This window comes from Cyprinus carpio, unplaced genomic scaffold (assembly GCF_018340385.1).
Source record: "Cyprinus carpio isolate SPL01 unplaced genomic scaffold, ASM1834038v1 S000006520, whole genome shotgun sequence".
NCBI classification, from domain to species: Eukaryota; Metazoa; Chordata; class Actinopteri; order Cypriniformes; family Cyprinidae; genus Cyprinus; species Cyprinus carpio.
Window position 1 is genome coordinate 196,705 of NW_024879187.1, and position 17,104 is coordinate 213,808.

At 36.5% G+C, this 17,104-nt stretch overlaps 1 pseudogene; it reads right to left on the reverse strand.

Annotated features, from left to right (window-relative positions):
* Nucleotides 1–679: 679 nt before the first annotated feature.
* On the reverse strand, nt 680–7,519 carry LOC109074084 (annotated as a pseudogene).
* Between the last annotated feature and the right edge of the window lie 9,585 nt (nt 7,520–17,104).

The window sequence follows — 17,104 nt, forward strand, 5'->3', positions numbered from 1 at the left end:
ACTGCTCACGGAGCAGGTCGCAGTCATGACGGGCTGATTGCACAGCGTGGGCCAGTGCGTTCTTAGCCTAGGAGGACAAAGTCACATAATATTAGCTTTGTTGTATACGTAAGTAGAAAATATGTATTTGTATTGATCATGCTGTATTACCTTAACCTCCTCTTCAATCTGCCTCTTAAGCTCCTCAGTTTGCTGAGTGAAACTTGTTTGCCTCTGGTGAGCTGAGAAACCAGAGCCTCCTTCTCCTCAATCTGACGGCCAAACTCACCTGTGTTAGATTTAGATTCACTCTGTCAGACTGTGCAAACTCTTTTAGTTAAAATCAAAACAAACTCTTTGAAAGCAAAATTTAATTATGTGTGCTTGCTTTAATAAGACTTTGTCAGATATTCAGTGCTAAATAATCTTGATACACCATACTCAATTACTACTGAAGTAGTATTATTTCATCATGATTGTCATTGGGTTACCATTTTCAGTTTGAAGTCTCGCTCTTTGAGCACTGAGGTCATTTATCTGGCGAATGTTCTCATCATTCTTGGACTTAATTTCACTAAGTGGTCCTCAAGAGTGCGGCAGAGCTTCTCAAGATTAGCCTGCAAATACAGAAGTCATTAGATGTCTGAAAAACATCAAGACATGTTTTATATACTTTAGACACAAAATTGCCAACCTTTGCTTTGGCAACAGCCTCCATGTTGCTGGAGAGATCATCAATCTCCATTTTGTATTCACTCTTCTCTTTCTCAAGCTTCTGCTTGACACGCTGGAGGTTGTCGATTTTGCTCTCCCAGCTCAGCCACACTGTCTGCCTGCTTCTTACGGAGGGCTGCAGCAGTAGCTTCATGCTGGAGGGTGGACTCTTCAAGATCACGACGCAGCTTCTGGAATTCAGCTTCACGCTTCTTATTCATCTCGATCTGAGCAGCAGTGGCTCCTCCAGCCTCCTCAAGCCTCTCACTGATCTCCTCAAGTTCCCTGGAGAGATCAGCTCTCTGCTTCTCAACCTTGGCACGAGCAGCACGCTCAGCCTCAATCTCTTCCTCCAGTTCCTCAATGCGAGCCTACAGTGGCAAGTAATCAATGAAATCTTATTAGTTTTTATTTGACCCCTTTTCTTCAACAATATTAAAGAAAAAAAAAAAAAATCTAAAGAAATACCTGAAGCTCCTTGATCTTCTTCTGGAGTTGAGCACCCAGAGATTGTTCATCTTCAATCTTGCTGAGCAGCTGGCTTGTTTCAAAGTCTTTTCTGTGGTTATTCAATAATAAATATTTTGTAAAACAATAAGACAACAACAACAACAAAAAAAGTTATCAATAAAAGATTTCAAAGACTTCATTTAATTACTTTTTAAGTTTCTCGTCAGATTGCTGCTTGTCATTTTCCAGGTCCATGATGGACTCTTGTGCTAATTTCAGGTCTCCTTCAAGCTTTCTCTTTGCTCTTTCCAGATCCATGCGGAGCTTCTTCTCTTGCTCAAGGGAACCCTCAAGCTATTGGAGAGTGATATATAAAATATGTTCAGGACAAAAAAAAAAGCTTGAATGAATTAATGACTTGTTTAATTAATAACTCACATCATCAACTTGCTGCTCAAGTTTTGTCTTGGATTTGGTCAAGGTGTTGACTTTGTCCTCCTCTGCCTGAAGATCATCCAGGGTCTGCTGAATGATGTGCCTCTTGGAGAGCTTTCTTCTCTTTTGTTAGTTTGGCAATGCTCTCATCCTGAGATGCCATTTCCTCAGTCAAGTTCTTGACCTGTGTGTTTTTTTTTTTTTGTTCCAAATGAGCTTTATTTTTTAAACAATTCATTTTCTATATCATCATATAAGACCGAAATTAAACCAACTCAAACTCCAACCTTATTCTCAGTGGCATGTTTCTCCCTTTTTCCGACTAAGCCAAGGTGAGCTCCAGGTCATCAATGTCTTTCTTCAGCTCAGAGCACTCATCCTCCATTTTTCTCTTCTTGGCTGTCAGTTCAGCATTGATTTCTTCTTCATCCTCCAGTCTCTCAGTTGTCTCTTTGAGTTTAGCTTCAAGCTGGATTTTGCTCTTGATCAGACCTTCACACCTCTCCTCAGCATCTGAGAGATTCTCAGATTCCTGTTAGGAAAATAGATCACTATAATCACTGGAAACCACATTGCTATTTTTAATTGAGCCAAAATTCAGTTAATTCAATAAGGAAAACTCACAGAAGCCACTTGCAGCTGCAGATCATTTTTCTCTCTTGCAGCAGTGCCACCATCTTTCTCTTCAAGCTCCTTCTTTTTGGCTTCAGCCTTAGCAAGATTTTCTTTGCATTTTGTAAAGTCCTCTTTCATGGTTGCCAGCTCCTTCTCAGTCTCAGCACTCTTCAGCAGAGGCTTAATCTTGTAGTAAACTTTCATCCATGGCCAGTGTTTTTTGACATTCACAAATGAGCGGATGTTGTATTGGATGGTGTAAATGGACTCCCTATGAATAAATCATCATTAAATGTCATAATCATCATTATTTACCATTCACACAGTTATCACATAGTCATCTTTATTTATGAGATTACTCACCTCCTCTCCATCATCTTCACAAACTCCCTCCTCATCACGTAACCACGGCAAAGAGCTTGAGTCATTGTGACCAGAGCAGCCAGTTTCTCATCACGCATCTCCTCAAGAGTACCCAGAAGACCAGCTTTGAAGAACACCTACATTTATACATAACAGCAAATCATAGGACATTGATTTACCTGTATAGGCTTAATAATCATGATTAATGAATCTTTGAAAGGCTGTAAAGTAAAATATGAACCTTTGTGTGTCCAAATCTGTACTGGTCGTGATCAATATCGATGGATCCCAGGAGTTTCTCACAAGCCTTCTTGTTGTCAATAAACTGCCCCTCTGGGATTACACTGGCATTCAGCACCTTGTATCTGTGTTAAATTGATTAAAATGCTTCATATTTTTTAATTAAGAGCCTCATACAGTAATTGGTGTTTTCATGTGTTCCCATTTACCTCTGCTTGAAGTCACCGTAGAGGATTCTGCTGGGGAAGCCCTTTCTGCAGATTCTGATGCCCTCCAGCACACCGTTACACCTCAGCTGGTGGATAACCAGGAAGTTCTCCATCAGACCTGTAGGAATCAGTTTACATCATGAGCTAGGTAAATAAAGATTAATATTAAAATTGTATTAATGCTAGAATATCTGTTAGCCCTTTATTACTTTACCTGGAGTCTTGGACTCATTGGGAATCAGACAACGCACAAAATGAGGGTGGGTGCTCCTCAAGTTGGTCATGAGCTTGCCCAAATTCTCCTGTGGAGAACAGAAAAGGGACATCATGCTTTGTTTTTCTTTTTTCCCTTCAAATACAGCAATATTGCTGTGACATCATACCCTGAACTGGGAGGACACAGTCTGCATGGAGCCACCCTTCTTCTTGCCTCCCTTCTTGCCAGTCTCTATTGAGGATAGAGATGAAAATACAAATCAACACATATAAATGCAAAAAAAGTGCAAAACTGAATCAAAGGTTGGTTAAATTAATGTCTGTAATTATATTAGTAACACTTTTTATCTCATTACCTTCAACAACGGGTGGGTAGAGAGTAGCCAGCAGTTTGACAGAAGACTTCTGGTAAAGCTGCACAACAGACTCATTCAGTGGATCCTTGTTCTTGTCCAACCAGCCAGAAATGTTGTAGTCCACAGTTCCAGCGTAGTGGACCAGAGAGAAGTGGGCCTCAGCCTTGCCTTTGGCAGGCTTTGGTTTCTGGAAAGCATTGCACTTGCCAAGATGCTGATCATACAGCTTGTTCTTGAAGGAAGTGTCTGTAGCCTTGGGGAACATGCACTCCTCTTCAAGGATGGAGAAGATACCCATGGGCTGTTTATAAAAGAATGTTGTTTATTGCTACAAATAAGTGATTTTTGAGAATGAAAAATGGAAATTGATAAGTTCATAAACCAGTAAAAACCTTCTCAATGAGCTCAATGCAAGCAGCCAAGTCCATGCCGAAGTCAATGAACTCCCAAATAATGCCCTCCTTCTTGTATTCTTCTTGTTCCAGCACAAACATGTGGTGGTTGAAAAACTGTTGCAGTTTCTCATTAGTGAAGTTGATGCACAGCTGCTCCATGCTGTTGAACTGCAGGAAGAAAAGCCGTTTACTGACTACTGAATATGACACAGTTTGTCAGGAAAAATTATAAAAGATTCATTCTCACATCAAAGATCTCAAAGCCAGCAATATCCAGCACACCGATGAAGAAATTTCTTTGTTGTTTTGTGTCCAACATCTGGTTGATACGAATGACCATCCACAAGAACATCCTCTCATAGATAGATTTGGACAAGGCGCTTACAGAGTTGTAAACCTGTAAGTAGAATAGAGTGAATTTTTTAGTAAAAATATATTTTCAGGTTAAATACATTGACAAGCTGGAAATATGTTAATACATACCTGTGGTACGGTCTGGCCTTTGGTCACAAACTCATTTCCGACCTTGACTCTGGGGTAGCACAAAGCCTTCAGCATATCAGCAGAGTTCAAACCCAGAAGGTAGGCGATTTTGTCAGCCTCTGCAAATAAAAAGTTACAAAAATATCCATTGCTTTTCTTGTTTTGAAAACTAACCCCTGCTTTTCTTTATTTCAATAGAAACAATGATCTCTCAAATCAAAGCACTGTGTTTGATGACAAAGATTGGTATTATTTAGTCTCACCCTCTGTGCCATCGGGCTCAGCCTGCTCCTCACGCTGCTTCTGCTTGAACTTCATGTTACCATGATGGAGCACAGCTCCAGTGAACTTGTAGATGCCCATCTTCTCCTCAGCACTGAAGCCCAGGATGTCAATAGCAGACTGGAAATTACAGAGTAGAATAAGCTCGTTGATCAGTCATATTTATATAGAATATGTTAATATTCAAACAGCATTGACTCACATCAGTAGCCATCAGCTCCTCTTTATCATCAATGCTTGCTACTGTGATCTGACCCTGACTGCACATGGGGAAGTCATAGGGGTTGGTGGTGATGAGCGTCATTTCTGTAAAACACACAGAGCATTTACTATTATTGTTGTTGTTGTTTTTAAGTTTCTTACAATAATTATTATCAAGCATTGAAACACTGAATAAAAATATGTGTATCTACCAATCAGCTCAGGCTTGTGGTTGGTCATCATCTGGTAGAAGATGTGGTAGCCTCTCTCATCTGGAAGCTGGAATGTCACTCTAGACTTCTCCAGCAGATCTGTTGAGAGAATGTACTTGAGTCACAATCATCTGAAGAGTGGCAGACAAAGACAAATGTGCAGGATTGGTAAATGAAATCATCTACACCTACATGTCTCAATGTCAGCACTAGCCAATTTTCCTGATGTACCGAAGTGAATTCTGATGAATTTACCCTGTTTGAAACAAAATAAGATAATACATAAATAATATTAATAATAATCTCTTTATAGAAATCTCTGTTTTAGAAAAAATCCACCAAAACTAACCAGTATAACTCTACTGTATGTAAATATAAAGTGGTGAACTTACAAAACGAGAGGAGTTGTCATTTCTCACAGTCTTGGCATTACCATAAGCCTCAAGCAGAGGGTTGGCAGCAATAATCTGGTCCTCAAGAGAGCCCTGTTTTGTTTAAAGATTATTCATCATCATCATTATTATTATTGTTTTGTTGTTGTTGTTGTTATATACTTTCTAAATACTCTTTGCAGCCATTTCACAAATTCAATATATTAAATATTGTGTGTGACAAGTATAACTGTCTTTATTTCAGAAAAAAATATACATATATTTTTAAGTACACTTATATTTTTACATAGTTTCATACCTGCATTTTGCTGGGGCCCTGCTCTTTCTTCTTATCACCATGAACTGCAACTGTGGCAAAGTACTGGATGACACGTTTGGTGTTCACAGTCTTTCCAGCACCAGACTCTCCACTGGTTTATTAAAGAATACAGAAGTATATTCTTATATTCTATTTTGTAAACATCTCCATATAATATAATATTTTCCACAGTATATATATATATATATATATATATATATATATATATATATATATATATATATATATATATATATATATATATATATATATATATTATATATATATATTATATATATATATACTTTATATTTGCCAAACAATGAAATGAAAATACTTACGTAATTAGGACAGACTGGTTTTCTCTATCTGTTGATTGCAATGTGTACAATGTCCAGTAAATCTCTTTTATTAACAGCAACTCTTATTTAAATCTATAGAATTAAATTCTGTAAGGTCTTACCAGTCAGCATGAACTGATAGGCGTTGTCAGAGACAGAGAAGATGTGAGGTGGGGCCTCCATACGCTTTTTGCCTCTGTAGGCAGCCACCACTTCTGCATCATACACTGGGAGCCACTTGTAGGGATTCACAGTAGCGCAGAACAGCCCAGAGTAGGTCTGAAATGAGCAGAGACGTGGTCAGATTGCAACAACGCTGACAAAATGAATGTAAATGCTGTTTTACTTTGCTCCAGAACTTACGTAGATCATCCACGCGGCATAACGCTCTTTGAGGTTATACAGCACAGAGGGTTCATTGAGATGGGTCATCATGGCCATGTCCTCAATCTTGTCAAACTTGGGAGGATTCATTGGGAAGACTTCATCCTCTTTAACAACTTTCTCCTATAAATTTGATCCATTAGATTTCAGAAAGACCAGAAAAATGTGTAAAATTAAATATGTAAAAAATTTAATGGAATGTTAAAAATTCACCTCCTTAGTGTCATTCACAATAACAGTGACTTTGGCACCGTCTTTGCTCTTGATGGTTCCCTTGACGTACAGCTCTTTAGGCTCAACCACATAGCAGGCACTCTTAGCATCGAATGGTTTGCTCTGAGCCTCGATTCTCTCCTTCTCAGGCTTACGAAGGAAAATGGCAGCCTTGCCATAAACGGCCATCTCCGCGTCCGTACTCATGGTGGCGGCTCACTAAAATTAGTAAAAAAGAAACATTGTAGTGCTTTTTGGATCAATGAAATAACTAGGGTCTTGTGTAAGTCACGTCTATTAAAAAGAAAAAAGTTTATTAAAATAATAAAAAGAAAATGTGAACACATTAGTCCTTAATTGATGCTGTCCTTGATTAGCTCTGCTGTCACAAGATGCATTTTTTCTGGTGCATTGTAACACATAAACAAACTGTATAAACACAAATTAAACAGATTTGTTTTTTATTATTATTATTATTATTTCAGTTCTGTGTACCACAGTGCACATATGTTATGTGTTAAAAGTGTCACAAGTCCCACTTAAAATATGCTCTTGGACAAGTATAAAACACTTAGAACTCATTTATCCAAAAACATCACCACATCTACAATAATCAGTCTACATGCATTTGACCAAAGACCTACTAATATTCAACCAAATCTTCAATGCGGTAACAGAATGTATTTTCACCACCTACCTTCCTGCTTCTTAAGACCAGATGAATGTTTTACAGCCCTGCCAAGAAATTCAGTTAAACATAAACAACATTTAGACATAGATGGTTTATATGAATGTGGATGTAATATAAATGTTTATTTTATTTTAAATTATGATCTTATTAAAGACTTTATCCTCTGTCATATCAATTTGTTTAGTACAATCTTACACAAATAACATCAAATACAAAATGCTTCAGCCTCTTACCACAAGTTGGAATGCCTCTAGTCTCCTCTGAACCTGGTCATGCTCTCCTCTATGCTTTTATTGAGGTCAGTTTTGCACACCAAGCAGAGTCTATATATAGACAAGCTTTAGAGTCTTATTTTATGGTAAGAAGCTACATCTATTCTGAGTTATCAACATATATGACAGCCTTTAACACAGTTATAGTTATGCCATGAATTTGACACACAATACTTCAAAAAGATGTTCACATTTGGATTAAATTACATGATCGATTTAAATATAGTTATCTTTCATAGGAATCATCATATAATACTTTTACATTTGCATATTTTTCCATATCTGTTTACATATTTACATTTATATTCTTTCATTTTAAATTGACTAACAAGAAAAGAAATTTCCTTTCTGCATAGGCATAGGACTGTAATTGATTTTAATTATCTTCATTGGGAAATTAAATGATTTAATAATATATTAGGGAATTATTTTTGTTGTAGTTTAAATTGGAATAATATCAAAACATATGACTCATTTGAGATCTTCTTTTTTTGTAACACATGAACATTTAATATAGCAGATATAGATAAATGTTATTTCTCTCATAAAAAATACAGTTAGTTCTCTGCCAGTTTATGAGAACTAAAGTGTCTATTTATACCTAATGCAAACTGATCCTTTTTATGATTGGGATGGGGTAAACTATATTACTTGACAAGGGGAAAGATTTAGTGATTCATTCATTTGCTGTTTTATTGCTATTTACTGCAGTGTCTCTGCATTTTAATGTAAGGCATCTTTTAACTTAATTAGTAGACTATGGTCATACAATCTGCACTAATTCAAAGTAGTCTATACTTTAACAAAAATTTGAAGTTAATACGAAAAATTATTATTATTATTAATATTGTTGCAGTTAGTCATCCCAAAATTTATACATGTCTTTCAGTAAAATATTATGTCCTACCTCAAATTCCAAAGATCGTGTTATGTGGTAATAAAAGGAACTATAGGACTTAGGGGGAAAAACATTGCTTAACTTTTAAAGATTCACTCTTATTTGGCTTGGGAAATGAGGAAGGGGCAAATTAGACCCAAAGTATGAATTTGGTTACGTAAGCTGCACTTAGTAAATATATCATATGAGCATATGAGCCATATGCATAAAACGATCCTCCCCCAGGGCCACCACAGTTTCCACCAACCCCCCAGACTGCTATTACAAGGGGCCGTACTATATAAAGGAGACAAGAAAACCTAGCAACTGCACTGACCTCAGCTCTTGTCTTGTAGTTTGTTGATCATATTTACATTTATTCAATTAGCAGTTTGGAAGTGTTAATAATATGGGAATACTACATTTTAAAATTCAAACCAGATTGGCAGATAAGATAAGCATAAGTGTAAATGCAGAAGAGAAAAGAGATTTCAGCCAGGGAGTGTCTAGAATCTTTAATCACATGGCATTTATGACTGATGAGCCATCACATTTCAAACTGCATATTTCTGCAGGGGGTCTGTGTCACAGAAGCAACTGCTACGAGATGAATGGGAATGCTAACAGATAACTTTCTCCCAATAATATATTCATCTGTTAGATCTCTGGATCATCTGTAGAGGCTTAATTGTGCTAACAGGAAGGCTAGTTAACAGTCGTGAGCCTAATGGTTAGAGAGTCGGACTTGTAACCCAAAGGTCGTGGGTTTGAGTCTGTGTACCTGCAGGGATTGTAGGTGAGGGGAGTGAATGACCAGTGCTCTCTTCCGCCCTCAATATCACAAATGAGGTGAGACCCTTGAGCAAGTCACCTAACCCACAACTGCTCTTTGGGGCACTGCAGCAAAAATGGCTGCCAAATGCTCCCTGGTGTGTGTGTGTACTCACTACTGTGTGGTGTGTCACTGCTGTGTGTGTGTGTGTGTATATGGGTGTAAATGGGTGTGCACTATATGGGTTAAAACAGAGCACAAATTCCAAGTATGGGACACCATACTTGGCTACATGTCACATCACTTCACACTTTTAATAGAACACTAGTCCAGTAGTCCAGTTTTAAGCTTTACAGTATATACAGACAGGTATGGTTTGATTTCTGTTTTTACTACTGAAATGTTGGCTGAGTTGATTATTCTATGAAATTGCTTGAGGAATATAGCGTCTCCATGGATGGAAACTTTATATCAAAAATGTTTGTACAAATACATTCATCAAGATGAGATTTCATATTTTTATGGAATTTCTTTTTTTATTATTATAAATTAAACACATGGTAAATGATATGGTTTGGTTTAATAATTTACACCAGATATTTATGTTGTGTTGCGATAGTGTACAGCTCTTATGATGTTCATACTTGGCCTCTTCAAGCTCCTCAGTGCGCTGGATGGCATCAGTTTCATATTTGGTTCTCCACTGAGCAACTTCACTGTTGGCCTTTGACATTCCCCGCTGCAGCTCAGCCTTTGCCTCCTGCTCTTCCTCAAACTGCTCACGGAGCAGGTCGCAGTCATGACGGGCTGATTGCACAGCGTGGGCCAGTGCGTTTTTAGCCTAGGAGACAAAGTCACATAATATAATATAAGCTATGTTGTAAAGTAAGTAGAAAATATGTATTTGTATTGATCATGCTGTATTACCTTAACCTCCTCTTCAATCTGCCTCTTAAGCTCCTCAGTTTGCTGAGTGAAACTTGTTTGCCTCTGGTGAGCTGAGAAATCAGAGCCTCCTTCTCCTGCCGACGGACAAACTCACCTGTTTAGATTTAGATGAACTGTGTCAGATGTGTGGAATATCTCTAAGTTAATTTAAAAACAATATTCTATGGAAGTAAGATTTGTCAATTCAGTTCAATTCAAGTTTATTTGTATAGCACTTTTCACGATGCAAATCGTTGCAAAGTAGCTTTACAGAAAATTAAAGTTTCTGCATTATATTTAGTAATAGATTTTCAGTGGTGACTATCTCAAGTTGATGTCCATATGGCAGAAATGGCAGAAATGTACGGTAACGATCAAGCAGTTAGTTAATGTCATGTAATTAAATAGACGGTGAAGACTATTAACAGCAATGATTTTATGTTGCGATCAAACTTGTAACAAAATTTGGTAGTTTTGTATGTTTTCTGGGGTTTGGCATCATCTGAGGTCTTTTGGGTGGTTGGCATCATCTCTTCTCAGGTGTTTGGTCATCTCAGGTCTTTGTAAGGGCTGGATACAGACTGAAGCTTGTGTAATTCCTAGTTACAGCAGAGAAGGAAATAGAGAACAATTAGCTTAGCTGCTGTTCCAACAAAGCAAAAACCATTAAGGGCCTTAAAAGTAAGTAGAAATATTTTGTAACTGAGATAGAACTTAACAAGTAGCCAGTGCAGAGAATGTAAAATTGGGGCAATATGATCATATTTTCTTGACCTGGTAAGGACTCTAACAGATAGGACTACCTGTAGCTTGTTTATTGAAGATGCAGGACAAGCAGCTAGCAGTGCATTACAATAGTCCAGTCTAGAGGTCATGAATGCATGAACTAGCTTTTCTGCATCCGAAACAGGTAACATGTTCCATAACTTGGCAATGTTTCTAAGATGGAAGAATGCTGTTTTTGTAACATGGGAAATATCATTTTCAAAAGAAAAGTTGCTGTCTAATATAACACCCAGATTTTTGACTGAAGAGGGAGTAACAGTTCATCCATCAAGATGCAAATTGTAATCTACGAGATTCTGTGTACTGTTTTTTGGTACAATAAGTAACATCGCTGTCTTAGCCGAATTTAATAGGAGAAAATTATTGGTCATCCATTGAAAACAGCATGCTTCACCAGTTGTCTTCTATAATACACACTCTACCAACTTTTTTCCTCTACCATAATGTATGTCAAATTTTATTGGTTAAAAATATTCCTCTAATTATTAAAAGTTGCAGCTTCCATCTCACAGTTGGTTTATAATCTTTCCATTTATTATTTTAAAAGAGCATCTGACATTCACTAACGCCACTAAGTAGTCCATCTGAAATTTAATGGGTACATTCAGAACTCATTAGTGTTGATACATGAATACATGATTTAGCATATTCTTGGCTGTTATGTTCTGTATTCGGCACATCCTGTTTAAAAAGTGATAAATACAACCTTTCAGCATTTAAGGTACAGAAGTAAAGTGACTCATTGAGAGTTGCAGTATGACATTTCTTGTTTATTAAAAACAATGATAAAAATATTGAAAAAAAAAAATCTTAAACAGCATTAGTTTTATTTCTTTTTTTATTTGAATCAGAACACATTTTACTTTTTCATTACCACCTCCATGCTTTACAGCAGGAATGCTGTTATTTGGATGGTGAGCTTTTTTGGATTTCAGTGAGACGTATCGTTTGATGTTGAGGCCAAATAATTCAGTTTTTGTCTCACCTGCCTCCTAATCTTCAAGGTGTGTTTTGTCATAGCTCAGTCGTGACTGCATGTGGCCTTTTTTGAGGAGTGGCTTTTTTTTTCTTGCAACCTTCCCATACAAGCCACATTTGTGGAGAATTTGTGATATTGTTGTCACATGCACACAATGACCAATCTTTGTCATAAATTCCTGCAACTGCTTCAGAGTTGCTGTAGGCCTCTTGGTAACCTCTCTGACCAGTTTCCTCCTGCTCTTTCATCCAGTTTGGAGCGACGTCCTGATCCAGGGAGGGTCTGTGTTGTACCAAATACCTTCCACTTCTTAATAATAGACTTCACTGTGCTCTAGCCATTGATAAAGCCTTTGAATTGTATTATTATAATTTTTTTTTTTGGTATCTTTTTGTATCTCCTGACTTGTGTCTGTCCACAAATTTATCCCGGAGAACTTTTGACTGTGCCTTCCCACCCATAGTTGATTCTTTGCTTCAGTTGCTCTACCAAGTACTGAAATGCTTCAGGAAAGCTCTTTTCAAGCTGAGCTAATCGAAATGACACAGCTGATCACAGTTGAAAGTCAAATGGATTTGTGTGCCATTGAGAAGGTGTTCAGCTACGCCAGATTGAGTTACAAGTCATTTGGAAGGGAGTGATCGTTTTTCCAACTCAGTGATACCGTTTTTTTTTTTGTTTTTTTTTTTTTTTTTTTTTTTTTGACATGTTTGAGTTATATCATTCACTTGTATGTTATAAGCTGCACTGAGTAAATACCACTGTATAGAACATGATGGGTGGGGATGGGGGTTACATCGTACTCTACATTCTCCTAAACAGAGCTTCAAAGTAAGCATAATAATCCTGCAGAGGTAGAGAAACAGTACATATTTAACTGAATAGTAAACTAGTAGTAAACTATTGACCCCCTGTTTAGCAATCAACTTTACGCACAGTATGGCCTCTAATCTCTCATAAATTCAATAGAGATAAACTCTGCTTTAACATTTGTTAACAGCTGTTTACCCTGTACATATGTATGCCATATATATTGTGGGCTATTTATTTTTACACACAAGTCCCACACAAGTAGTGTTGGCCCCGAATCTGGGCCAACACTATGTTGCTATCTGGGAAAGTACTGAAAGAGCAATTCATCAGCTTGCAGAGTGTCTGCTCTCTATAGCTCTCTTGGTACTTTGATGTCAAACACCGATCAGTCTATGCAGCCCCACTTCAAGTCGAACACACTTATAACCTGGACAATTTAGGCAATTTAGAAATCCCAGCCAGGACAGTCTGGGGGGAAAAACATGTTATTAGCATAGATAGATAGATTAGAAATATTACATGATAGATAGATAGATAGATAGATAGATAGATAGATAGATAGATAGATAGATAGATAGATAGATAGATAGATGAGTCTCTGGGAGTTTACATTTCAATTTTGACAGATGGAGTTTTTGTAGAGTCTTGGCTCATCTGAACATTCCGTCAATGTAAGTCAATGGTATGATTTTTAATCTTAAAAATAAGCTCTAGGAGGAGATACTGACTAAATTTTGGCTTAGAAGAAGAAAAAGAAGAAGCTTAAATAGCAGATCAACTTAATAAAATCTGGTACTAAAAAAAATACAAAAAAAAAAAAAACATTGCTGGAGTAGAAAAAAAAAAAAAAAAAATTGGACCTACCTCAATTCTGAAACTTTATCTTTTAAAAAATCTCTTATAAAGTCTCTTTTTTTTGTGACAGATGCAACAGAAACCCACCTTATAATAATTGAATGATTATCATCGGCCTTTGAAAGCAAAAAGCCTGGGAAAGCCTTCGCATTGCCAATGTTTTTTTTTCTGGCTTAAAGGATGTGCTGAAATTAATTTATTATGTAACCAGCATGCAACCCATTTCATCATCCTTGAAAGTATTGTATGTATGCTCAATATATCCTCAAAACTGATCGTATAAGATCGCCATAAAACCAAATGCTAAACACAAGCATGCTGACTGAATCCTGATTTTAGCAAAACCATAAAACTAAACCTAGTGAGAGTAAAAGCTGTTGCAGCCTTGCAGGAGAGCAAAGCAGACTTTCAGAACATAGTCAGCTGTTGTAATAAATTCTATTTAGGTTCAAACAGCAAGTGAATAAAGACATTCTCCTGCCTAATCTACAAAACAGGTGCAGACTCAATGACCAGAAATAGAAAGGTACAAGGAGTCATATAACACTGCATGAATAAAATGGCAAACCAAAGTCTCTCAGTAACAAAAATCATTCCTAATAGGTTTTTAAGCAGTCTGGTCAACACATTTGTTATATGTGTTTCATTTTGTTTGGCTATGAAAGACACACAAAATAATCAACTGACCACAGTGAAAGGCATCGGCACTAATATGGAACTACTTTGGATTCAAAAGATCTTGCACTAAACTTTTTTAATGTAGATGGTAAAACCCAGCATACACTGTAAGCGAAACATGGACCTTCAGTAAGTGTATCATAATTACAATATCAAGGGTCTTATACTTAATAGTTTTTTTTAATACAGTAGCTAAATCATCAAGCAGCTAGTGACTGTCTGGACATGTACAGTATGAATGTGAAAGAAAGGTAATCATCACAGTAGGGGTTGATTGAGACAGGGGACACTGGACATACGTGATGGTAAAGACTTGCATGATGGTAAAAATGGCCTGATGTTACTTGAGGCAAGGGTACCAGGACATTGCCTTTTAGAGTTTTAGCCATAAAAGAATGATTTAAACGATGTATCTAGTTCATTCCAATTTAAACTTCAGCTGCTGGAAACTGACACAGACAGTTTTATGATCCTTGGGGGGGTACAGGGATACACTCAAGTTGTTGGTTTCTGTTCCTGATGCTTAACCTGTTGAACGAATGCCTTGGCATTTCTTGTATGTTGTTAAAAACTCTTTAGCTTATAACCAATGAGAACATGATCCTGAGGATGAAATGAGCAAAAGATTAGGCATGATTTGCATGGAAAAATACAACAATCATTTGTAAACAGTTAATCATGTTATTAGTCAACATTGATCAAATGTCTGATGGTTTCATCAATTTCAGCAGTATGTACACCTGATATACTGGTCCTGCTGTCATTCATTTAGTGAACGTTTTAAATAATATGCAACAGGGCCCTGAAACAGGTTAAAACACACATTCTTTCCAAGGCCCCCTTTCTGATCTGACTGGGATCTGCAGTTGCTGGAAAAGATGATGATTCTTCAGCTGAACTTTCTGTCAGTCTGTCTGTCTGGTATATACATGGAGTTTAAACAAATGTACCTCTGTTAATATTGTTGAAGATAAAAATAATGATAATCATTTAAAAAACACTTTATTTGTAAGTGTATAGTTTCAGCTTTACACATCTTTAGGCCAATTCACAACAGATGCTGGACACAGACAGGGGTAACACACTGATCAGACAAAACCGGACAAACATGTCTGATGCTGTTTGTCGGTGCAGTGTGAATTGGCCGTATTGTTGCAGCAGCAAAATGTTTTGCATGCATGAATAGAAAATGTACACTTGGCCAGAAGTAGGACACCCCCTTCTAAATAATAGGTTTGGATATTTCAGTAATACATCAAATAATAATAGTAAAAAGCCATCATGAATATATATATATATAAAAAAATGCAAATTCGAATGCTCCAATAAATTAACATTCTACAGAATTTTGGGCTTTCAACTTTGAGGCAACTGTTTGGACTGTTTGGGTCCATATACAGTAAAAATTATTTACTAAGTCTAGAGCAGAAGAACTTAACTGGCCTGCTCAAAGCCCCTTGGGTTTACTAGGTTTAATGCTTTTTGCCGTGCTTGAAATAAAATGTTTAACAAGAAACAAGAACATCAGGAAGATCAAGCATTGACGTTGGGTGATGGGGTCGGTGTTCAGATCTTGGAGTTTCTGCAGACCAGTCTAGTTCCTTAGGTTCCTTACATGTAGAAATACTTCCATTTAGGACCATATGTGACCCTGGACCACAAAACCAGTCATAAGGTTAAATTTTTCGAAATGGAGATTTATACATAATCTAAATAAATAAGCTTTTGATTGATTTATGGTTTGGCCAAGATACAACTATTTGAATATCTGGAATCTGAGGGTGCAAAAAAAATATGATTGTGTAAATAATGTGAAAATAGTGTTTAAAGTGCATTTGATGTTTATTTGATGTTCTTATTAATGATTATTAATTATATTTTATTATATTTTAATTTGGAAATTTACAAAATATATTCAAGGAACATGATCTTTACTTAATATCCTAATGATTTTTGGCATAAAAGAAAAATCAATCATTTTGACCCATACAATGTATTTTTGGCTATTGCTGTAAATATAACCCAACGACTTAAGACTGGTTTTGTGGTCCAGGGTCACATATAATCCTGAAGAACCCCTTTTTAATGTTTAAAATGTTATTTGTGTTAACACTCTTAACAGATACTTAATATCCTTCTTAAATTGACAAATTTTAACTTTAAAATTGTAACCGGTTTCCTATTTATCCCCCAGAGATATTTAATTTATGATCATTTATTAAGCATAAACTCTATATAGCTATCCCCTGACTGTTTATTATTATTTTTATTTTTTTTACATTGTGAAGAGGTACCTTACTGTCCATTCACAGTGGCTACTTTTGGCCTTCATAACAACAACTGCTTTTACTTAAACAAGTGGAAAAGACACAGTGTGACTTAATTTTTTTTTATATTTCTACCCAGACAGATGACAGTCACACCTAACAACACTGATTGCCGCTCATTTACACCAAAATACACACATAATGATGGATGTAAAGACATCATAGAGGATTGTAATGATATTTCACTTGAACTTGGCCTTCTTTTTATATATTTTGATTTTCTATCTTGTTTTATTTCTTCATGTATTTCTTCATGTTCATTGTCAATTATTAATCACAATTATATGAATAATCATCATTAACCATGCACACAATTCATCAACTAATCACATGCTCCCACAATATTACA